The sequence below is a fragment of the Humulus lupulus genome, chromosome 2, assembly GCF_963169125.1.
Source record: "Humulus lupulus chromosome 2, drHumLupu1.1, whole genome shotgun sequence".
Taxonomy (NCBI): domain Eukaryota; kingdom Viridiplantae; phylum Streptophyta; class Magnoliopsida; order Rosales; family Cannabaceae; genus Humulus; species Humulus lupulus.
This window is the reverse complement of record NC_084794.1, coordinates 90,859,137-90,865,136: the sequence shown is the minus strand read 5'-3', so window position 1 is coordinate 90,865,136 and position 6,000 is coordinate 90,859,137.

Genomic DNA, 6,000 nt, shown 5'->3' with positions numbered 1-6,000 from the left:
TTATTTTACTGCGACCAGCATAAAGTAAACTTCTGAAACCGACTCTTCATGTACCCCACCAAATCTTTCAGTCGCCCATGCCTTCTCGAAAAAGGTAACTAATCATGGCCAATCAAGTCTTTTCATTTTCCCAAAAAATTGTCTGACGGATATTTCACTTCCCCATACTTTGAAAAAAGTAATTCCATGATTACCTCTTTTACGGTGCCACGATCACTATAAATAATACCCCAATATCACATTTTTACTTTTTACTTTTCATTTATCTTATCTTCTTCAAGAACTCTGAAGAACTTCGACCATCAGAGCCTAGAAAACCTAGAAGCTTTCATCGCTGATCTAAGGAACTTTCGCTCAGACGTTCAAAACGTTCATGTTCGTACTCTAACTTTCATCCAAGTAAGTTTCCCGAATCTTTCAGTCGTTTGAGATGTCATGTAAAACCATTTTATATCTATTTCGTGCCTGAGCTCTTGAATGTTCTTGGCTGAAACTGTTTTGGGGTAAGTGGGCATATTGATCGATGTTTGATAGGGTAGTGAAATAATGTTTTATAGGAGTTAGGAGTCAGTTTGGTAGTTGAGATTGTAGATTTAGGGCGTAAAACCGAAGTAAAAATTCGATTTTTAAGCTAGCCGAAAAACTGGGTTTTTCCCGCCCTTTCAGAGTCGAAAAGTTTTTCCTAAAAAACTTTTCACTTCTGCTTTTTAATCTATTTTCCAAACTGTTCGCTTGAAATACAGTTTTTTATCAGAATGATGTTAGTCGTATAAAAGCTTAACTTTTATACATGAGCAGCGTTATTCCAACTTTTAAACACAAGGTTTTAGGCCTTAAATTCTCATCTCCCCTTTTTTGTTCGCAGATTTTCATGCAAGATCCGTGGGGAGGTGAGAGGCCTATCGACAATGACTTGCTGGCCCAATTGCTTGAGGACAAGGAGCAACCGTCGCTGTTGATACCAGAGATCCCTTTTTCTCGTGTCACCCCAAACATTCCATCATCCCCACTTCAAAATATGGGTCGAGTAAAGTCCAAAGCCCAGAAAAAGAAAACATTTGCTTCCCCTTCAAATCAGCCTGCTCCTCGGGCTGAAGTTCCTTCGACCAGTGGTCGGAAAGAAAACACCCCCGACCCTGAAATCCAAATTCAAGCCCAACTTTGAAATGCCATTCAACCAGATGTTGAATGGTACGTTGCCCCTCCTATTCGAGTAACGGTTAGGATGATTGCAAATTATATTAAGAAGTACGAGCTTCCTGGGGTGACCCTAGTCCAACCTACCAGAGACCAACGGGCAAATCTGCCTGGAGGCGCCTTCAGCGCCTGGTCGAGGTATCACATCGAGGCAGAAGCGATCCTGCCTCTCCATCCTTTCTTCCAAGGAGTGGCCAACTATTTATGGGTCGCTCCTTTCCAAATAACCCCAAACGGGTATAGAATGCTCTCTGGACTCTATATCCTTTATAGCCATAAGAAATGGCATGTCCCCACACCACACGAGGTCAACTATCTGTTCGACCTAAAATCCAACCCCAGTCAAGAAAACACGGGATTCTTCCATTTCTGTCACCAGGAAACGTCTCGCATTTTCCTGAGTGATACCACCTTTATATCCAATGTGGGGAAGTACCATCTAGAGTACTTTCTGACTACAGACATGGTCGCCAACAACCTGGCCTTCACCCAAGGAGGTAATATTTTTACTCCCCTGATCATTTATTTTCCTTTAATTCTTCTTGCATTTCTCTTAGAGATTTAGTGCATTTTAGGCTCGTGGCTGCGACCGGCTCCCACTCCAGACATGGAAGTCCGATCAACCCTCTTGGCCAGCATGACTGACATAGAGAAGAGCGTCAAATAGTTGGTCATAGAGGCTAACCTGAGGTTGGTCGGGTTTTCGGCACCTCACCAGGATGTGAGGGAGTCAACAGCAGGGAGTGCCACCAGTGAGGACATTCCCGAGCAGCACCCAAACGTGTCGCAACCTCAAAGGAGGAGGATGACTGGAGTGACAATCAGGGAGCCCTCTAGCACCCCGCGGGCTGCCCCCCCCCCCCCCCCCCGCCCCACTGGGAAAGGGAAAAAACAAAGCCACTGAACCCTCTACTCCCATCAAAGAGTCCTCAGATGAGAACGGTATTGTTTTCTCACTCTTAGATAGTTTGCCAATTCCCTGTCACTTATTTGACGGGGACGACAACTTTAAGTATACTCCAAACTTAAATTCAGATTTCTTCCAGGCAGTAAGTGAGGGTAGAAGTAGTTCAGTAAGTAATGTAGCGACCAGTAGTTGTAGCACGGGTACTTTACTTATAATCTCCTTACTTTCTTTTTTAGTTCCATCTATATATTTTGTCTCACTGCTCGTATTGTTTCCTTTTGTGCAGATATGTCGTCTGAATACGTGTTTGAGCATTTACAAGGTCGCTGCTGCTTCCTCAGGCAAGAAGAAAGACAGTAAGAGGGTCGGGGGGAGAGCAGCAAAACTGCTTCAAAGAAGGCACGGGCTGAGGGTCCTTCATCAGTTGTTCCTTCGAAGGAAAATACGCCACCTCCCTCTCCACTCGACCAGCCGGCCTCAACTCCATCGGTCGATTAGCACCCCACTCCTCCAATGCCTTCCGACCAGCCACACCGTACTCAGCCTGAAGGCTCCCTGTCCAGCACCGTGGTCAGTTCGGCTAGGGAGAGAATATACAAACTCTCCAAACACAAACGTAGTCAAGAGGCCATCGATGGTACCATCTCCATGGAAACTGACCAAATAATAAATCGAGAGCTTAATGAGATAGTCAATGTAAGTTTCTTTCTGTTGCTGAGTAATTTACTTTTAATTTTATGCCATCACCTTATTCCTTTCATCTGGTCATAGGGATGGCTGACCATGACTGCTGGCTGGCGCCACGCGGGTGCAATGGTCTCCCGGACCAAAAAATTTGACACCAGGCTCGCTGAGGCAATGAAGGCACTCGAGGGAAAGAATGCTGACCTGCTCGAGAGAACATTGAACTGGCCAAGTAGAACGGTGAACTGCTTGAGAAAAACGCAGAGCTGAATAAGCAGAACGATGAACTACTCAAGCAGAAAGCCACGCTGACCGAGGAGTTGTTGGAAAGTCGGGCCTCCCTGAACAAATCCAATGAAGATAAAGAAAAATTCAGGGAGAGTGCCAAACTCAATTACCAACAATCCAAACAGCTTAAGCTCGATCTGACTGCGAGCAGGAAGGAGACGAAGGAGTTGGAAAGGCGCGTGAAGGAGCTCGAAGAAACTGATGCCAAAAACTTGGAGAAGTATAAGGAAGCCACCCACCTTTGCTTCTACGAGTTTTGGAAGCACAATCAGAAGGCCGACTTCAGCTATCTGTCTGAGCGCTTGAGACAGACTTTAATGTCCCAGTGCACCATTCGCCTGGAGGAAGAAGAAAGGGCTATAATTCTTGCTTCTCCAAAGATTTCCCTGGCAACGGGATTGACGGCACAAATAATGAAGCTGGCGCCAATGTCGACCAGCATGCTCCTCAAGATCCTCCATCCTCGTAGTCTTTTTTATTTTTCTTGTTATTTTTTTAATACACGACCTACGGGTCGTGATGTAAAGACAATTACTTTTTTAATTTTTAATTTTTATTGCTGCATGGGAAATTTTTACTTTTAACAATTACATCCAAGCAGTTGTTTCTTGTGGTGTAAAGGAATTCCTTTTGATATTATAATATTTTAATGTTATTATAACATCTTTTTGCATGACCGAACTTAGTATAGTACTTTGGTTTGATTTAACAAAATACAAAATTTTGAAAAATACTCTAAGTACCCTAGCATGCTTTCACTTATTTTGCTCATGTGTTTACATACCTTTCGATATGCTTTGCTTACTAGATGCCTCATATGCCCCCAAGTGATTGAGGAGCTTTAGGTCCTTGGTCACTTGCCTTGACCAAAATATGTTCGAACATTACTGCTCGGAGCAAAGAATTTAAAACGATAGTTCATCATAACAACACACGTAATGAGCAAATACTTGTAATAAATACAATAATTGGCAAGAATGACTGGCTGCGCACAGTCCCTTATATTTATCGTAATAAATGGACAAAACATGTCAATACGAGTGATCAATAAGATCTTACACTTATAAGCGATCAGTCACGTAAAATGACCAACCATTTTTCATAACTTGTAAAAAGTAAAATTAATACAAGCCAATTCTTTAAGAAGAATTGTTTATTGATAGTACTTGCGCAAGTGTTCTCCATTCCAATAGCGAGGAATGAGATCTCCAATTAAGTGAGCAAGTTTATAGGTGCCTGGATGGAGGACTTCTTCAATCTGGTATGGTCCTTCCCAATTAGGTCCGAGTACTCCAGCAGTCTGGTCACAGGTGTTAAGGAAAACCCTTCAAAGTACTAGAACTTCGACATTGAATTTCCTATCACATACTTTAGAATTGAAATACCGGGCGACTTTTTATTGGTAAGTAGATACTCAGATTTGGGCTTGCTCTCGCCCTTCATCGACCAAATCAAGGGATTCCATCAATAGCTGGCTATTAGAGCCTTGATCGTACGTTATTCTGCGATGCGACGGCGGATCTAACTCAACAGGCAACATAGCCTCAAATCCATAAGCTAAGGAAAATGTAGTATGGTCTATCACTGTTCAATGAGAAGTTCTGTACGACCAAAGGACTTCAGGAAATTGTTCTGGCCATGCTCCCTTTGCCTCCTCAAGTCTTTTCTTCAGAGTATCCTTTAGCGTTTTATTGACTACTTTGACTTGTCCATTTGCTTAAGGATGAGCGACTGAAGAAAAGCTCTTGATAATTCCATGTCGTTTGAAAAAATCTGTGAACATATCACTATCAAACTGGGTGCCATTGTCTGAGACAATCTTCCTTGGCAATCCATAGCGACATACAATGTTTTTTACCACAAAATCCAGCACTTTCTTGGTCGTTATGGTTGCGAGTGGCTCAGCTTCGGCCCATTTAGTGAAGTAATCGGTAGCAACCATAGCGTACTTGACGCCGCCCTTTCCTGTAGGGAGAGATCCGATTAAATCTATACCCCAGACTGCGAACGGCCACGGACTTTGCATCTATTTCAGCTCATTAGGGGTTGCTCGTGGAATTTTGGAGAACCTCTGGCACTTGTCGCACCTCCACAAAAATTCCATCGAGTCTTCATTCATTTTTGGCCAGAAGTATCCTTGTCTTAGGATCTTTTTTGATAAGCTTTGCCCCCCAGCATGGTCCCCACAAAAGCCTTCGTGTACCTCTTTCATCAATTCCTTGGCCTTCTCTTTCGAGATACATCTGAGGAGTGGCATTGAGTATCCCCTCCGGTACAAAATTCCATCGACCAGAATATATCTAGCAGCCTGTCGCTGAAGGGTCTTAGCTTTGTTTCTGTCCGCCGGTAAGATGCCCTGCGTAAGGTACTGTATGTATGGTTCCATCCATGTATCGGCCACCTGGATCACCAAAGAGGTCTCCTCTGCTTGGATGCTTGGCACAAATAGTCGTTCAACTGGCACTATGTTCAAAGTATCAGCATCCTTTGCACTTGCTAATTTGGCCAAAGCATCAGCGTTTGAATTCTGGTCGCGAGGTACTTGCTGAAGGGTGTACTTGTCAAATTGCGCTAATAGATCCTTCATTTTGTTTAAGTAAGAAACCATTTTTTAACCTTGAGCCTGGTACTCTCCCATGATCTTATTTACCACTAGCTGAGAGTCGATGTAGATGTCAAGTGCCTTTAAATTCATGTCCCTGGCCAATCGTAACCCAGCGAGCAGTGCTTCATACTCGGCCTCATTGTTAGAAGCAGTGAAGTCAAACCTGATTGCGCAGTGAAATCGATGCCCTTCAGGCGTCATCAAAATCACACATGCTCCTGCGTGATGTTCATTAGAGGAGCCATCCGTGAACAACTTCCATGAAGGAGTTTGGTTTTGAAGCTCAGGTTCTTCAGGTGCTTCTGGCTACTTTCCATCT